The sequence below is a fragment of the Dasypus novemcinctus genome, chromosome 6 (assembly GCF_030445035.2).
Source record: "Dasypus novemcinctus isolate mDasNov1 chromosome 6, mDasNov1.1.hap2, whole genome shotgun sequence".
Taxonomy (NCBI): domain Eukaryota; kingdom Metazoa; phylum Chordata; class Mammalia; order Cingulata; family Dasypodidae; genus Dasypus; species Dasypus novemcinctus.
In genome coordinates, this window is record NC_080678.1 from 40329237 (window position 1) to 40346815 (window position 17579).

A 17579-nucleotide genomic window follows, 5' to 3' on the forward strand; every position below is an offset into this window, starting at 1 on the left:
TTGTTGATCTTTTTCTAATTCTTCCAGGTGTGTGGTTAGATCTTCATATTTAGCTCTTCTTTTTTGATGTATGTATTTATGGCTATGAATTTCACTCTCAGTACAGCTTTTGCTGTATCCTATAGGTTTTGGTATATTGTGTTGTCATTTTCATTCATTTCAAGGTAGTTATTGATTTCTTTTGAGAGTTCCACCTTGACCTACTGTTTGTCTAAGAGTGTATTGTTTAACTTCCATATATTTGTACCTAATCTGATTCTCTGTCCCTTACAGATTTCCAGCTTCATTTCATTGTAGTTAGAGAAATTACTTTGTATAATTTCAGTCTTTCTGAGTTCATTGAAAATTTTTCTGTGGCGTAGCATGTGGTCTATCTTGGAGAATGATCCATGTGCACTTGAGAAGAATGTATGTTCCACTGTATTTGGGTGTAGTGTTCTGTATATGTCTATTAGATCTAGATTCTCTAATGTATAGTTTAAAGTCTTTCTTGCTTTTTTGATTCTCTCCTGGGATGTTCTATCTAATGGTGATATTGGTATATATATGTGTGTATATATATTTTAAGATTTATTTGTTTATTTACTTCTCTCCCCTTTCCACCCCCCCACCCCAGTTGTCTGTTCTCTGTGCCTATTGGCTGCGTGTTCTTTTTTGTCTGCTTCTGTTGTCAGTGGCATGGGAATCTGTGTTTCTTTTTGTTGTATCATCTTGTTGTGTCAGCTCTCCTTGTGTGCAGCACCATTCTTATGCGGGGGACACCCCTGTGTGGCAGGGCACTCCTTGTGCACATCAGCACTGCGCATGGGCCAGCTCCACATGGGTCAAGGAGGCCCGGGGTTTGAACTGTGGACCTCCCATATGGTAGACAGACACCCTAACCAATCTGCCAAGTCCGCTTCGAGATAATGGTATATTAAAGTCCCTCACTATGATTGTAGAGGCATCCATTTCTCCACTTAGTTTTTCTAGTGTTTGCCTTATTTATTTTGAGGCACCCTGGTTAGGTGCTTAAATGTTTATGATTGTTTTTTCTTTTTGAAAGATTATCCCTTTTACTCATATACAGTTCATTTTTGTCTCTTACAGTAGTTTTGCATTTAAAGTCTATTTCGTCCAATACTAGCATAGCTACTCCCACACTTTTTTGGTTATTGTTTGCTTGTAAGATTGTTTTTCAGCCATTCACTTTCAGCCTCCTTGAATCCCTGGGTCTAAGGTGGGTTTCTTTTAGACAGCATGTAGATGGGTCATATTTCCTTATTCATTCTGCCAGTCTTTGTCTCTGACCAGTGATTTTAATCAATTAATATTCAGTGTTATTACTGACATGGAATTACTTATATTACCCATATTTTCTTTGGCTTTGTGTACATTATATGTTGTTTTTATTTCTCTTTTTGTCTTTTTAGTACACTCTCCTCCAACTGTCTCTCTCCTGTGTTTTTCCTTTCAGTATGCAGAACTCCCTTTAGTATTTCTTGAAGGGCAGTTTTCCTTTTTGCATACTCTTTTAGTTTCTGTTTATCTGTGAATATTTTGAATTCTCCCCATCATTTTTGAATGCCAGCTTTGCTTGATAGAGAATTCTTGGTTGGAAGTTTTTTCTTTTAGTAACTTAACTATGTTATACCACTGCCTTCTGCCTCCATGGTTTCAGATGAGAAATCAGCACTTAATTTTGTTGAGCTTCCCTTGTATGTGATGGTTATCTTTTCTCTTGCTGCCTTCAGTATTATCTCTTTGTCTTGAGCATTGGAAAGTTGGTAAGTATATGTCTTGGAGTAGGCCTGTTGAGATTTATATTCTTTGGGGTGCACTGCACTTCCTGGACATGTGCATCCCTTTCCCTCAGTAGGGTTGGGATGTTTTCAGTCATTATTTCCTCCAACACTCCTTCTGTCCCCTTTCCCTTCCCTTCCACCCCTGGGATGCCTATAATGCATGCGTAAGTTTGAGTGTTTTCTGTTGTCATTTAAATCCCTAAGTCCCTGCTGGATTTTTTCTTGCTTTTTATCTGTCTGTTCTATCAGTTTGATTTCAGATGTACTGTCCTCCACATCACCAATTCTTTCCTCTGCCTGTTCAAATCTGTTATTATGTGCTTCCAGTGTACTTTTGATTTCTTGGATTGTGCCATTCTTCACCATCATATCCATTATCTTTTTATGTATGTTTATAATTTCTTCAGTATGTTCTCTCAGCATTTTCTTAATATCTGTAATCTCTTCCTTCACTTCATTAAGTTGGTCCATGATATTTTTTGGACAGCTTTGATTAGTTGTTTGATGTTCTGCACTTCTTCCTTGTTTTGGGTTTGTTCATTGGGCTCAGTCATGTCTTCCTGTTTCTGGGTATAGTTTGTAATTTTTTGTTGTTGTCTGGTCATCTTTTCATCTTGATGGGTTTATTCAGTTGATTTGCTTCTCTCTATAGTCTAGGGTTTTATTTAGTTGCTGTTTGTGTGTATGTGTTAAGTTTTCTCTTTGACACTTCTTCTTATTCTATCCTTGCTGTTGTCTATGTTTCCTTGAAGGAAAAAGATCAGGGCCAGAGAAGCAAAAGAGGTAAGAAAAGAAAAAGACTTAACAATAATAGTAGTAAAAGTTAGAAGAAAAACCATATAAGACATAGGAAAATGAATAACTCATGTAAGTAGTATAGAGTAATAGGATTAAAAATGTGGAGTACCTACAATGAAATGGGAAACATAATATGGAAAAGTATATAGAATGAATTAAAATGCCAGAATGATGAGGAGACAGGGAAAGAGAAAAGAAAGGACAAAAGGAAAAAAGTTAATAAAGAAGGAAAACAGAATAGTAGAAATTAAAAAAAAAAAACAGAAAAATTGAGATCTGGAACAAAGAGAATTGGAATTAAGAACAAGAACTGAAAGTGGAAGATAGAAAGGTATGGAAGGAAAAGAGATAACATGCTGGACAAAACTGGTATACACAGAAAAGGGAAATCAAAGAAGAGGAAACACAGCAAACAAGAAACAGGCCAGCAGCACCTGATTACAAAAGGGGGGTGGGGTGGGAGTAAGAGGAAAGAAAGACAAGAGAAGCAGAAAACAAACAAATCCACTAGCAAGCAGTCAAACAGAAATAAGGAGAAACAGCCTTCGCTCTTAGGCTCCTGTGGATCTTTTCAAGCTGCTGGTATTCATCAATCAATTACCCTGCAGCCTGCCCTCTGCAGGTCTTGAAGTGGGTTTTAGTGACTAAACTAAGTTAAAATTTTAAGAAAAATAACCTTTTTTTTTTTTTTCAGGAAAAATAAGAGACCCAAAAGAAGCTAATACAAGAATAATACATATATTTTCCCTGTCCCAAATTATTAGCTGTATTTTTGATATCCTGGTGGATCACCACTCTTAAGAAATTGAACTAAGTGTCTCATATATTCAAGGCAAAAACTCCTCCACTGAGCTAAACTTTCTCATTGGGTCAGTTAGGTCTTTAGAAAGCTATCTAGTCACTTTCCTTTAGATAAGTTTGACTCTGCAGCTGGATAAATTTCTGCTGAGTAGTAGTCTTTTCCTGCCCCCTGTGTATTCTTTTTTTTTTTTTTGTTAAGATTTATTTTATTTATATCTCTCCCCTTACCTCCCTCCCTCCCCCTGCCCCCATTGTCTGCTCTCTTGTGTCTATTCACTGTGTGTTCTTTCTGTGTCTGTTTGCATTCTCGGCGGTATTGGGAATCTGTGTCTCTTTTTGTTGCGTCATCTTGCTGTGTCAGCTCTTCATGTGTACGGCGCCACTCCTGGGAGGGCTGTGCTTTTTTGCATGGGATAGCTCTCCTTGCGGGAAGCACTCCTTGCGTGTGGGGCTCCCCTACACGGGAGACACCCCTGCGTGGCATGGCACTCCTTGCACTCAGCAGCACTGCATGTGGGCCAGCTTCACACGGGCCAAGGAGGCCTGGGGTTTGAACCGCGGACCTCCCATGTGGTAGGCAGACACTCTATCAGTTGAGCCACATCTGCTTCCCTCCCTTTGTATTCTTAATGCTTTCTCTGTAAGGGTAGCAGGACACAATAGCCTCTGTGAGTGTTCCCTTTTGAAATTCCAATGGGACACTGGTGACTTAATTCACTGCAGAAAAAATGACTCTTAAGCCCCTTCCAAACCACTCCCTCCTCCCAGTGTCCCTAAATACACTCTTGGAAACTTGATAAGTGCTTCCTACTGCCTGCCTACCTAAGGGGAGTTGAAATTTTGATAGTTTCAGCACCAGGCTAATCAATTGCCTGATTCCACTTTCTCCCAGGCCAAGTTTTTCTGTCCTAGGAGGTTAAGTAAATCAGGCTGCCTCAGCAGATTTGCCTTTCCTTCCCCTCTTGCCACCTTGAGTCAGCTGGTATGCTCCTCAAAGCTCAAAAGGGGGTCCAGACAACCAAACCTACAAAAAGGAAACCCCTCTCCTTCCTTCACCAGAACACTCCTATTCTCAGAGAAAGCTTCCTTTGTCTGGGTGACCATCACAGTGGCTTTTTGCCTCGAGGGTGCGGTTTAGTCATCCCACATTTCCAGTCTCAAGGACATCAAACTCAAGGTTTTACCTTGAGCAATTTATCTCTTTGTCAGACTCTCCAGATTGATGCCCTAAAGCCTCCTGCTTTGTGGGTTCCCAAAACAGCTTACTTAGGCAGGATTTTGCCCCTACTCAGCCGTTTTTTGTGAGAGATGGTGAGTGTGTACTTAAACCGATGCTATCTTGCCCTTCCCCATCATTGCTTTTTATGAATTTGCATTTTAGAACCTGTATGAAGTAAAAAGAATTTTATACCCCAAAATACGGTACAATAATAATGGCATTTTAAATCATCCATATGGTTACCTTTAATGGTCCATGTCCAGTACCCTTTCCATTCAGTCAGAAGAACTCCCTTTAGCATTGCTTGTCTGTAGGTCTAGTGATGAACTCCCTCAATATTTATTTACCTAGGATTGTCTCAATTTTTACCTCATATTTGAAGGACAGTCTTACTGGATATAAAATTCTTGGTTGGCAGTTGTTTTCTTTCATCACTTTAAATATTTTGTCCTACAGTCTTTTGTCTCCATAATTTCTGATATGAGCAATTGGCACATAATTTTACTGGGGCACCTTTGTATATTACACATTGCTTTTCTTATGCAGCTTTAAGAACTGTCTCCTTGTTTTTCACATTCAATAATCAGGTTGTAGCCCCTCAATTTAGTTAACTGGGTTCAAAGTGTCATCACTGTTGACAAGAAATGCTTCCTGACACTGCTGGTAAAAATCTTGAAAAGAAAGTCCAATGTAGGAAGGGTTATCCTGGTTACCTAGGTGATTCTTTATATGTAGCCTGAAAAGTACCCCTTGTTTTAGAGGTAAGATGAATTAGGGAACCAAGTCATAATGATCCAGACTGTTTAACCAGAAGAGAATTCTTATAGGAGGTTTCTTCAGCATATGGACTATATGTAGTAGTTTCATATCAGAGCCAGTTATAGACTCTGCTTTGCACGATACCACATGAGAGGATCATTGCGGTGACCAGTAGACACTAAAAGGTATATGTTATACAAGAATGACACCTGCCCAATAATTTGCTGTCTTCTCCTTTCACCATTTTCTCTCTGAATTGTGGATGAGCAGGAAGAGTTCTAAAGAAGAATCTTCTTTAAATATGTTTATTATCCAATCTAGCTGATCCAGCATGCTGCAGAAAGTACCCACATGATCAAGGACTTCTTTTATTATAGAATTCAGGACTGATTTTACACTGATTCCAGGATAGAAGCAATTGATGACAACATGGATGGAATCTTGTGCCATGGTAGTTCAAATCTTTCAGGTAAATCTCCCTTAGAACTCAAACCATAAAACACAGTGTTGTACCCCAAGTGTGACTGTAACATCCTTTTATGAATTAAATGTTTATATTGTTGAGTTAGTTGTTTAAGATTAGCAGAAAAGGGTGGAGAAACTTTGCTTAATAAGTTATACAAAGTTTGCTGATTCAGTTCAGCCCTCTTTAATTTTTGCAGTTTTCTATTAGCAGTTAAAACTTTAGAACTGCTGTGAGCTTCTAATTACTCTTCTACTAAGTCACTTGTTTTATCTCTTCATTTTCTTAGAAGGCTTTTCTTTGCAAACAACATCCTTTGAATTGGAAGCAGAATAGTCACTTTCGCTGTCAGAATTAGAACTTGAAACTGTTAATCTTTTTCTTAGGCCACTAGGTGTTGTTGACAGAAATTCACTTTTGCCATTGTTCTTCAACTGAATTTTGTCTGGAAGTGGAATGACCTTTACTACTTTGAAGAACACATCTCATATTTGCAGGATCATCCTTTAAATCACATGAAACACTTTTTTCCCCCTTCTTTATTATCTTTTAAATGTTATGTTAAAAAATATGAGGCCCCCATATAACCCCCACCCCACCCACCCCACCCCTCCCACATCACCAACCTCTTCCATCATCATGGCATATCCACTGCACCTGGTGAATACATTCTGGAGCACCACTGCACCACATGGATAGTGGTCCACATTGTAGTCCACACTCTCCCCCAGTGGTCCATGGCAGGACACACAACACCCAGCATCCATCCCTGCAGCACCACCCAGGACAACTCCAAATTCTGAAAATGCCCCCACACCGTATCTCTTCTTCTGTCTCCCTACCATCAGCAGCCACCGTGACCACCCTCTCCACATCACTACTACAATTTCTTCCCTTACTAATCACAATAGTTCCCCAGCAGAACACCAGTAAGTCCATTCTCATCCATACTCTGTTCCTCCATCCTGTGGACCCTGGGATGGTTATGTCCAGTCCCCCTCTACATCAAGAGGGGGCTTAGATTCCACATGGAAGATGGATGCAATTCTCCTGCTGGCAGCTGTAGGCACTCTTGGCTCCCTGGTGTGGTGGTTGACCTTCTTCACTTCCCTGTCAGCCGGCAAGGGTTAAGTCCAACAAACCAGAGGGTAGGAGCCGCAAGTCTGCTGAGGCCCAGGGCCTGGTCGTCACATGGACAGTCCAGAGATTCAGGTCTCCTGAGTATACACCAACCTAAACGCCAACCACAGGTCTGGTAAAAGTAACAGAAGAGGCATGTGGAGAAAGGTCACATCTGAGTCCAACTCCATCACACTCAGGAACACGAACTTCAAAGTAGGAACAACTGACATGGCACTGAACTCCAGAGCCATCTGCCATGACCATAGAACCTGTGGGTCTCTGTAGCCCTCAGGAGAAGCAGTACCTGGGCTTCTACCTACTCTGGCTGTCTCTGGGACCATGCTGAGGCGTGTGTAAGCATCATCCATCTGATGACCTCCTGACAATTTTTTTGGAGACTCATAGCCATATAAACTCATTTGTCCTTTCCATTTCTCCCTTTTATCCAGACTCATAAAGCAGTTTTTAACTCCTGATACTACATGTAGGCTGAGATATTCTGCTGGTCTGAGTTGACCCTTTATTCAAGGTCTTTTTCTAGTTACATTACCAGCTGGTGCTTGGTAGTAATCCCTCAGCACCAGGGAGGCTCAATCCCCGGGAGTCATATCCCATGCTGGGGGAAAGGCAATGCATCTACATGCTGAGTTTGGCTTAGAGAGTGGCCATGTTTGAGCGACATGGAGGCTCTCAGGAGGTAACTCTTAGGTACCCTAAAGCTCTAAGCCTAGTTCATATTTCAGGTACACAGGCTCATAATTGTAGCCATCAGTATCAAGGGCTCATTGTTGGACCATTCATTTTTGTTGGTCTTTGCCATTGCACTTGGGGGATCATTGCTGTTCCATTGGGGAATGTGATAGAGCTCCCCTGGCAAGGAACTCGGCACTCTCTTAGCTGTTGTTTCCAACTGAAACCACTATGAATATGTCCAAACCTTTCTATGTAACCTGTATACATGCCCTGGAGAGCTCCCTCCCAACCATGTGCCCCCCACCAATAACACCCCACACAAGTGCGCCATAGTTGAACCTCTCTTTAGTCCAAAACTTCTTCAAAAAAGGAAGCTCAATATATTGCCAGATTTCATGAATAGTAAAATGGAATATATTGTGTTGGGTTTAAAGGTTAGATATAGAATACATAGTAATTTAGAAAAATTAAATAAAGGAACAATGAATTGGGGTATCAAAAAATGAAAAAATGAAAAAGCTTTGTTTTTGACATTTTGCCTTTCATCACTGGTATAGGTATTGCCCTGTACATACAGTGGCAAGGCAATTTCTTCTCTTTATTCCTCAGTGTTCACATTCTTTCTCTTTTATTCTGCTTTTAAGTTTGTCTTCACAAAAGTTTTAGATCACGGTGATTCACATATACAATATATGGTACTCCCACATATCCAATATCAAACCCTTTGTCCCTTCCTCAGCAATGATCTTTTTACATGTTCATATTATATTTGCTGCAGCTGATGTACAGATATTGAAACAATAGCTTTCAAACATGGTTCCTTTTGGGCTTACATTATGGTTTATCTTTTAGACTATATACAACTTTATAAATTTTTAGTTATCTTATGTTTTACATTATGGTTTATATTTTAGCCTATAGACTTTTATACATTTTTGGTGTAATTTAACATGTCCTGTATCCATCATTGCATGATCTTGTGGAACACTTCCATTGCCCCACAGTTACACTGATTCCATGTATTAACACCACTTTCCCCCTCCCCTCAGGGCCCACCATGACAATCAGTCTTTATTACTTTGAAGGACCATATTCAGAGATACTTGCAACAATATTGAGGGCTTGACATACTTGACTGCGCTAACTCATTGGGAGCCACCAATTCTCTCGAGAGATACAATTCCCTCTGTCTGAGAACATCAGTCCTCCCCAGGATGTCGATATACCTTCACTCTCATTGTATGGGTCTCCACCCAATGATATAACCCACTATGACAAAATGAGTGCTCACACACTCCCTAGAAGCTTGCCCTGTGTCAGATGCCCCCCCCCCCATGCATCTTAAACAGGTAAACTTCCATATTATATTTTTTAGAGTTTTTTCTACATTATAATTTTAACCACATACCTGACAATCTCCTATGTTCAAATGTTCCCCCCACCCTCCCTTGATGAAACATTTTTTCCTTGGTGTTTTTGCTAGTTCTGAAGCTAGTTTAGCCATCTTTTCAGAGTGCTTTCTGTGCTGAAAATAATAAACTTTATTGCCATCATCTGTAGGAGAGCCATTTTTCAAGGATTTTTTAAAAAAATATTTATTTATTATTATTATTTTTTAATTACATTAAAAAAAATATATGAGGTCCCATTCAACCCCACCGCCCCCGCCCCCCACTCCCCCCACAGCAACACTCTCTCCCATCATCGTGATACATCCATTGCACCTGGTAAGTTCATCTCTGAGCATCACTGCACCCCCTCAAGGATTTTTGAACATCTTTTTCCCAAAACTTCCCTACATAGTTCTGTTCTGTTAAGACTTCCTGGTCATCTTCTGCCAAATCATGTTCTGGTTTCTTTATTATTATTATTATTATTATTATTATGTTGACCAAAAGTTGAGCTCACGTCTCTCTTAATTTAGCTCCTCCTTCTCTATCAAGAATGTAATTAAGAACATCATCATCCTTCATAAATTGAACCTCCAGGATCTTGTCTTTCTTTAATTCCAGTTTACTCGTTGCTGCCAATCTTTAAAGTTACTACACATTCTGCAGCTGGAAAATACAAATTGTTTCTCTTCAGGAGCCAAGAGCTAAGAAGAGGGAGGCAGACTTCCCCAATGCCCCACAAAGCACTGCTAGGTTCCTAGTGGTTGTGGCTTGGGTCGCCTGGCACTCCTTGCTGGATGCTCCAGACTGAGGCGCCTCTGCAGGGAAGGTGGCTTCCGCTTCAGCCTGAGAAGCCAGGAGCTAGGAAGAGTCATCCAGCTGGGAAGAGCAGGAAGAACCCCGAGGCCTGTGGGGGATGGGAGCCCTGCCTGTAGCACACCAAATCTCCTGTTTGCTGCTAATCTCTTTCTCCAGCTTTCTTCCCAACCTATTATACTCTAGCTTTAGTATTCTACCTACAATAGCAAGTTGAAAAGGGAGTGTTCTAAATTAAGGGGGCAGAATAGCAAAAGCATGAAAATATATAATGTATTTGGATTCTCCACCAGGTAGACTTCTCTTTATCCTTTAAGGTTTGTCTCAGACCTTTAAGGTTGTCTCTCCCTTTAGTCCCCATTTTGTGACTTCATTCCCTTTCCCTATTATGCAGATTATATATACTTACTACATTGTGTCAGAGTTATCTCTGTTCTTGTTTTTTTCCATAGTTGATTGTGAGCTCCATGAGGACAGGAATCAACATTTATTCAAAATTGCATTCCTAGTGCCCAATATAATGCCCTGAGCATATCATTGGAGGTAACATGTTTGAATTGATCACCAGTGGACATAACTAATGCCCTATCTTGAAAGCCTGGTCCTTTCCAAGACTCTTAACACCGTAGGTCCCTTGAGGCTGCCACTAGGAGGCTCCAAAGCCATCCGCATGAGAAAATTTGGTTTACTTCCAAGTTAGGCAAGGAACTGATGATGCTTGACAAATTCTTATCAAAAGTTCAGATGTCCAAAACTTTTGTTTTAATTTCTTTAGAATTATGTTTTTTTTTCTGGTTGACCTTGACATTTGAACCAGTTAGCAGCTTTGGATTACACACTGCCTTTTGGAGAACTTATACCTAAATGATAATAAGCCAGGAATATGAACATTCTACTGGCCGTATCAGGGAGTACTACCCGTATCAGGGAGTAAAGTCAGTTCTTGAAGAGGCGGTTAGTTTTTCAGGCACAGAATAAAGGCAAGGACTACTGAACCCATAATCTAGTGTCTCAATATTTCTTCCCTTTTTCATCAAAAAAACATTAAGTCTGATAGTTGATTCTTTTCCTTGCCTATCATTTATTTAGCTTCCAAAGAATTTGAACACACCAGATTCCAACAGAAATTACTAAGATTATATTATTGCTGCTTAATAACTAAATATGCCAGGCCAGTGATTCTAATTGGCATTTATGACTGCTGCTTTGGTGTGGTCAATTCTAAGTAATTTCTTAGAAGGTCATATCTATAGAGGCCTCTTGATAATGGGATAACCCTGGAGATTCTGAGACTGAGAAGAGGAAGAGAGAAGCCCAGTGGTGCAGAGCTACATTGATCTCTTTATGCATGTCTGCCTTTTCTTTCCATATCTAAATTCTGTCCTTCACAACTGAGTTCATCTTTTGTGAGGATTTCTCTGACTTTTCCAGGCTTTAACAGTCTTTTATCTGAATTCAGAAACACTAAGTCTTGGGGTTGGAAGAACTTCAGTTCATGCAGTCCAATCTTCTTCTCAGTATGAGAATTCCAGCAAGATTGGGTTAATATGGCACCAGAGACCCTAAATGACCATCAGAAATCTTGTTTTTGACTTTGACTGGTTATGTATCTGTTCATTTCTGAGTTCAGTTCTCTCCTAAGAACTAATTCTTTGCTTTGAGTTGTGTGTGTCACTGCTGACACCTATTCACCTTCCTTGCATTGAGGCAATTTATTTAGCACTTTGGTGAAGCAATCAGGCCAGACAAAATGTCTTTGTGGATAGAATGTTAGCAATTGCAGATGAACGAAATGAAGTAAGGGTGACACATTCTGATACTTTACATAGATTAGTATTGGATCCAATTCTGCAGGGACTCTCACTTGAAAATAGACTTAAATTTGATCGGATGTAAGGTCTGGTATACAGATGAAAAATCAAGGACAATATTCTGAGGAAGGCCTTAGAAATATATAGGAGATGAATGACTTATGATTAGTTATTGTGGGAAGGCTCTCTTCTAGGTTCAGCCTGCAGCCCAAGTATATTACATGTTTTCATAGACATTCTTGAGATGGAACACAGGTGCCTTCATCTGTGAATGATGCAAACTAGAAAAATACTATAGACTGCAGAGAAGGAAACTCTAGGAAAGACTTGGACATTCATGTACATCTGCCGGTGTCCATATATAGTTGCTTACAATTAGAAGTGGATAAAAATACTTGCTGAGACAGATTCTGCTAGTATGTCATTTGTTCTGTGTGATATAGTGGAAAGAGCACCAGCGATTAGGAGGCCTGGGTTCTAATCCTTGGTTGGTACAAAATGGCTGGGTAACCATAGGCAAATCACTTCATCCCTGACCCCAGTTTCCTTATGTAATGAAATCTGAGGGGATTCTTCTGTCTATATATCCTTCTAGAGCAAAGGTCAGCAAAGAATACAACCTGCAGATCAAATCTTACCATCACCTGCTTTTCTAAAATTTTATTGGAACACAGCCATGACCTATGTATTGTCTGTGGCTGCTTTTGCTCTATGCTAGTAGAATTCAGTGGTTGTGACAGATAAACCGAATGACCTACAAAACCTAAAATATTTACTGTCTCACTCTCTATTAAAAAAAGTCTGTCAACCCCTGCTCTAGAGGATATTTGGAAAAATTGTAGTGTTCTTTATTCATTGAGAGTAGCAATGTTGCTAGTATTTGGTAGGTAGGGGGTAAAGATTGTCAGATGACCTGGAGGGCAGGACATAGTGAAAAACTGTCCTGCCTGAAATTCCAGTAGCTCCCTCTTGGGATTCCTTCCATCTTTTTGATTCCAAGGGGAACCCCTTTTGAAAGCAACATCATCTCTTTTAGGCCACTAAAGCAATAGTTCCCCAAGTTAAATGGATTAGGAAATTGTTTTAACTTCTCCCCTTAACCTGAAAAGGATATCCACCAAGAATCTAAATCACTTATTTTATCGACACAGAATAAAACATTTCCTTTAAAATCAGAAAGAAGCCAAGGATGCCTACAGGTCACCTTTGTACTCAGAATTCTAGCCAGTATAATAATGTCAAGAACCGTGAAGGGTCTGAGATTTTACTTTACTTTTTTTAAGATTTATTTTTTAAAAATTTATTTCTCCCCTGCCCCCTGTTGCCCCTGTTGTCTGCTCTCTGTGTCCATTTGGAGTGTTTTCTTCTGTGTCTACTTGTATTCTCATTAGGTGGCTCTGGAAACAGATCCTGGGGCCTTCTGGAGTGGGAGAGAGGTGATCACTCTCTTCTGTCACCTCAGCTCCCCTGTTCGGGTATGTCTTCTTCTTTTCTCTCCTCTGTGTCTCTTATTGCGTCATCTTGCTGCATCAGTTCTCCTCATTGGCCAGCACTCCTGCACAGGGCTGCATTCCTGAGTGGGCCAGCACTGTGGGGCCAGCTTGCCATGTGGGCCAGCTTGCCCTCACCAGGAGGCCCTGGGAAACGAACCCTGGACCTCCTATATGGTAGGCAGGAGCCCAGTTGGTTGAGCCACATCCATTTCCCTACTTTAAGCTAGCAAGTTAACTTGCCAAAGTTTGATGGATGATGGCAGAAGATGTGAGACTCCTATGTCAGAGACAAAGGACTTTATTATTCATAGCAATAGCAATAGTATCAACAGTCTTTTGGATCTGGTTTCTTGAACTCCATTTTCCATAGGGTGACAGGAAAAGGGCTAGGTGATACTTTTACATACAATGGGTTATATTACAGGAGATGAACCCTGAACTTAGAGAACCTGAATATTGTTTTTTGTAATGGGCAGTAAACATGCCTGCTCTTTATTATGGAGGTAAATATACTTACTATATTGGACAGTAAGTATGCCTGCACTTTGCTATGGAGGGAGAAACTATATCTTCCAAGATATATAAACATCCTTGAAAAGATAAAGGCAGTCACTATCTCTGATTATAAGCTATGTTGAAATGCAAGAGTCCTTTGTCTCCCAATGAATAGGAAAAGTTAGAGAAATAAAATATGTAGGAAGTGGGAAGGAAAACACAAACCTTTTATTCCATCTAGACACAAATGATCAGAAATAATAGGAAAGCATACCAGGATTGTTGGATTCAAACATTATATCCCAAAACTAGCTGCATTTTTATAAACTAGGGACAAAAATTTAGAACATATTATAAAAATGATACCATTTATAAAAACCAAAGTATCTTTGAATAAATATAAAATATTATGCACCAAATTTTAAAGAAGAAAATTGTAAAACATTATTGCGAAACATAAAGAAGTCCATCACACTACATCAAGTCATGGATGAAATGTCAATATACAAAAGGGAATCATTTTTCTATATGTGTATTTACAATGAATATTGGCATTTGAAATAAAAATACCATTTATTATAGGACCAAAAATGAAATACGTGTTATAAATTTAACAAAATGTGTACAGAGTACTGATACTGAAAAATAACTATTGAAATAGTGGTGAAAGAAATCAAATATTTGCAGAGAGAAAATGAGAGAGAGAGGGGAGAGAGAACGTGTTCATGGATTAGAAGACTCAATATTTTTAAGATGTCAGTTCTCCCTAATGTCATATCTAGATTCAATTCAATCCCAGTCAAAGTCACAGCAAGAATTTTTGTAGATATATATGCATTTATATATACATATATATGGAAAGGCAGAGGAAGTGAAGTAAGTAAAACAATTCTGAAAAAGAAGAACAAAGTTGTGGGACTCACATTACTTGATTTCAAGATTAAATATAAAGCTACAGTAATCATCAAATGTGGTACCATCAAAAGGTTAAACATATAGAGCAATGGGACAGAATAGAGAGCCCAGAAATAGACCCATATAAATATTGTCAATTGATTTTTGACAAAAGTACAAATGCAAGTCAAAGGAGAAAGGACAGTCTTTTCAACAAATGGTTCTGGAAAAATTGAAAGTCTCTGTATGAAAAGAAGAATCTTGACACATACCTCATGCCTTATGCAAAAATTAACTTAAAAAGAATCATAGGGATAAATGTAAAACAAAATTTATAAAACTTCTAAGACAAAAGGTAGGACAAGTCTGTGGGACCTTGGAATTGGCAAAACGTTTTTACATATATCAAACATATGATCCATTAAAGAAAAAATTGATAAAGGATTTGTATCCAGGACATATAAAAAACTCTTAAAATAACCAATTAGAAAATATCTGGATGAAAAATGGGTAAAAGATATGAAGAGACACTTTATCAAAGAAGATATATAGATAGAAAACAAGTTCATCAAATATACTAAACATCATTGTCATTAGGAAAATGCAAATTGAAACCACAATGAGATACCTAGTTATGTATCTTGGAGAAACTTTCACATGTGTAAAGGGAGACATATATAAAGGTGCTCATTTCATGAAACAGATAAACAAAACTGACAATATCAAGTGCTGTTGAGGATACAGAGCAGCTGGAATCCTCATGAAATGCTGGTGAGAATGCAAAATAGTATAGTCACTCTGTAATAAAATTTGACAGTTTCCTATAATATTAAACATACATTTACCATATGACCCTTCAGTTCTCACTCTTAGGAATTTATTTACCTAAGCAAATTGAAAACTATGTTCACAGAAAAACGTATGTGTGACTGTTTATAGAAGCTTTATTAAAAATTGCCAAGAACTGGAAATAAACCAGATTTTCTTAATGAGTGAATGGGTAAACTGTGGTACATCCATTCAGTAGAATATTACTAGGCAATAAAGAGGAACTACTGATTCACAACAGCATGGATGACTCCTAAATGCATTTTGCTAAGTGACAGGAACCATACAGAAAGTCTACAGATTGTATGATTCCATACAACATTCTTGAAAAGACAAAACTAGAGGGATAAAAAACATGTCACTGTTTGCCAGGAGTTGGTTAGTCGGGGGTCAGTATACATATATATTTTTTCTAGCTTTGTCTCCTGGGAGGTCCTAGAAATAGTGAAACTCCAGTAGCAGTGGACACATGTAGTGCCCAGATTTTGGTTTCTAAATACCATTCTTGAACAAAATGAACTAGAGCTTTTTGGCGAAGTGAATGATTCCAGCATTGGGGAGGGAAAATATAAGAACATCTTGTGGTGCAAGAAAGTAAGGACATACCTTAAAAAAATCAGGGGGTTATGTCCAAAGAACAGGGAATTGACCTGAAAGAGCTCCCAATAGCCAAATCTGGAATAATTTGAATAAAAAATAAATACATAAATAATATTGGCTTATAACCTAAAGAATAAAATAAATATATGTAAGTCCATACTGATATTAAAAACAATTGAATGAATAAATTGATGAAGAAGGGAAAACTCTTTCTTACAGAAGAATTCCAATTAATAAATGTAGAAGGAATGGGAAAAGTAGAAATCAGCACTAGGACACCACGGTAATAATTGGTGGTTATCTCTCTGAGGGGGTGGAGAGAGGAAGGAGAATGGCATTTCAGAGAGGTGAGCAGAGGGTTTCAAGTGTTTCTGAACTATTTTATTTGTTTGAAGAAATCTGAATTAAATATGGAAAAATGTTATGAAGGATAGAGCTGAGTGGATGATTACATGGGCATGGGTGGCTGTACTTTGTACATTTTTCTGTTAGAAACAGTTTATAATGAAAATAATGTAAAACTAAGATTTTTCTAAAGGTGGTATGCTGAATGCTTTGGAGATTCATTAGTCTGGATTTATGGACGCTGGCTTGGACTGTTTTAGTTATCCATATGTGACATGGACAGTGTTAATTGGAATAGAAAAGAGGGCAATTTTAGAGATATTTGAAGCCAAAGTGGACAAGAACTTGTTGACTTGAGGAGAGAGGGAGAGAGAGGAATAAGATATAACTGAATATCAGAGACTGGACTAGGAAAGTTGTGGTTGACTGAAACAGGGAAATGAAAGGACAAGCCAATTGGAGTGAGGGGAAGGAAGGTGATGAGTACTTTGGCTTGGGACTGTAAGATCTCAGCACAGAGGCTGTGATCTTTCTGCACAGATCTTTTCCAATCTAATCCTAATATAGTGACTGTACTGAACCAGGAGGGAAGGGAATGACACTACTCTTATCCCTGCTCAGTTTATGTGAGAACAGCCAAAGCATTCTCTCAGACCTGTGTCCCCGTCTCCTTCCCGCCCAGTATTGGCAGCCGGCGCTGCCCCTCCTTCTCTCCTTCTCCGTCTTCCGCCTAGCCGTTATCTAGACAGCCCACACTTTCCCCTTCCCCTCCCTTGCTCCTAACCCCTTAGCCGCCTACTGTCCAGTAACCGCCTACTGTCCAGTAACCGCCTACTGTCCAGTAACCGTCTACGCAAGCAACAGCACCCGCCGGCACCAATCAAGTCCCTTTACGTATCCCTAGACCCTATAAAACCATGTCCCCTTCTACAATAAATCAGACTTGTGCCTAGATCTCGTCTCCGTGGTGTTTTTGCTTGCACCGCGCGTCCCCCGTGCCTGAGCGGAGAGAGCGAGGGCCCAACGGCTTCGTGCCGACTCCCCTCCTCTCCTTTAACCGTGGGGCAGCCCCCGTCCGGAGAGCTCACCCGGCCATCGCGTCGACCCTCCCGGAGGCCCGCAGCTGCCCACAGACCTGCATTCCATTCTTTTGGTTCTGGCACTGCAATAGCTTCATATAAAATTATATTATAGTTATAATATTTAATCTCATAAACTCTACAGAGATAACAGATTATGCGCTAGTAACAAGGACATTGTGGTCACA

At 39.4% G+C, this 17579-nt stretch overlaps 1 protein-coding gene and 1 pseudogene across 1 annotated transcript in view; one reads left to right on the top strand and one right to left on the bottom strand.

The window, feature by feature from the left end:
- The window catches only part of HPSE2 (heparanase 2 (inactive)), an 827209-nt gene that overhangs the window by 72336 nt on the left and 737294 nt on the right, over positions 1-17579 (top strand). The window lies entirely within an intron of this gene.
- LOC139439151 (origin recognition complex subunit 2-like) lies at positions 5206-17408 on the bottom strand (annotated as a pseudogene).